A 1,999-nucleotide genomic window follows, 5' to 3' on the forward strand; every position below is an offset into this window, starting at 1 on the left:
CCCCCCGCGCCCCACTCCCCCGCCCGCCCTCGGTGCCTTGCTCACCCCTCGGTCCTCCGGGCTTCCTGCGCTCCAACACCTGGGCCTCGTCCCTGCGCATCGTCCCTGTGGCACCGCCCGCCCCCTGACCTTTACGGGATGGGGCAGCTCCCCCTCACTGGTCCCCTCACCACTGAGACCCCAGCCCTGCTTCTCGAGCTCACCTCCTCGTCCATCACGCGGGCGTGAAGTGCTCGCGGCCCTTGCGGCTGTTGTGAAGATCCCGCTGAACCTGGGGCTCCCCGGGCCCACGAGGACTTCCGCGGCCAAGCCCATGCCCAGCAGGCGCGTGCGTGGAATCCGCAGAAACCCACCACAGCTCCCACCGCCACTGCAGGGACAGCACCTGGCCTCACAGCCACCAGGACCGAAGGCCTCCAGCCTCGATCTCCTGGAAGGAGCTGGCCTCGCTGACTGCAGCCCTGAATGTCCTGGGCTGCTCCTGGCCAGCACTTACACGCGTGGGTCACCATGCCCTGGACTTGGCTACATTCCAGATTCCCTTCTGGGCTCTGCTCTCCTCAGCTCAGCCTTGCCTGGAGCTTCCACGTGTCCATCTGCTTGACCAGCTCCGTGGGCTTCCCTTGAGGCTCAGATGCACAGCAGACCCCCGTGGAAGCGGGGCTGTGTGCAGTCGCCACCTCCTCTGCATGGCGCTGTCACACCTTTGTATAGGTGGCACGTCTGTGCACACATACCCACATATGCTGACAAACATGTCACCCACTCACCGTTGACAGACTTGCTTTTATTTTTCAAGACACTGGCATTTTTGTAGAGTCTGGGCCTGATTTCTGGATCCTTGGGCTAAACCTTGGGGGCAGCAAGGCGGCTTAGGAGATAGGGCATGAGGAGACCCAGGATATCAGTTTGCCCCATTTGTGAGGACGTGAAATTTGACCACTTGGTAAAGTTGGGGTCTGCCAGATTCCTCCACGGTCAAGGTCCCTTGCTCCTTGTTGAGTAAATAAGCCATGGGTGGGGTAAGTCTTTGAGACCACAAATGTCATGTTTTTCCAATAACCATGTACTCAACGGTTTTAGCATCAATTGATGAATGGATTCATTATTACACTTATGGTTGCAAAATCATGACTTTCCAAGTTTATCATTCCTTCTACATTTAATAGACATTTTTTGGTCAAGAAAAGCTTCCCCTTCATTTGAAAATTTTCTTAAATACTAATAGGAATTCATGTATTTTTTTTTTCATTTAATCATTACTCTTTTTGATGCTCAAAGTGGTCCCCATTTGGCCAGTGAGAGCTCCTTCAAGCTGGCTCCTAGGCTTTTTATTGGGGGGGGGGGGGGGACTTTTTATTTTTTTATTATTTTATTTATTTATTTTACTTATTTATCTTTTTAAAAGATGACCGGTAAGGGGATCCTAACCCCTGGCTTGGTGTTGTCAGCACCACGCTCAACCAGTGAGCGCACTGGCCATCCCCCAGGATCTGAACCCATGGCCTTGGTGCTATCAGTACCGCACTCTCCCGAGTGAGCCACGGGCCAGCCCTTTTATATTATTTTAAACTTAGAAGAAAGTTGCAAGAACAAGACAAGGAGCTCCTGGATATCTTTTAGGCAGATTAATCCATTGTTTACATGTTGCCCAATTTGCTTTACCATATTCTCTCCCTCTATATATACATACATACATATATAAATTTTCTGAAACATTTGAGAGTACATTGGAGACATTGTGCCCCATGCCACTAAATACTTCAGCATGTATTTCCTAAAAATGGGGCCGTTCTCTTATAGAACACCATACTGTTATGCAAAATTGAGAAGTCTCACATAGATACCATGCTCTGAGATAACCCACAGTTAATTGTCCCAGTGACATCTTTCTTGTGTCCTTTTGACCTTTCCATTATTCTTTGAGCACTTTCTCCCTGCCCTAGCCCTAATATCAGCCATTTCTCAAGGAAGCCCTAGTGCCATCTAGAGGGGAATG

Source organism: Galeopterus variegatus, unplaced genomic scaffold (genome assembly GCF_000696425.1).
Source record: "Galeopterus variegatus unplaced genomic scaffold, G_variegatus-3.0.2 Scaffold1322, whole genome shotgun sequence".
Taxonomy (NCBI): Eukaryota; Metazoa; Chordata; class Mammalia; order Dermoptera; family Cynocephalidae; genus Galeopterus; species Galeopterus variegatus.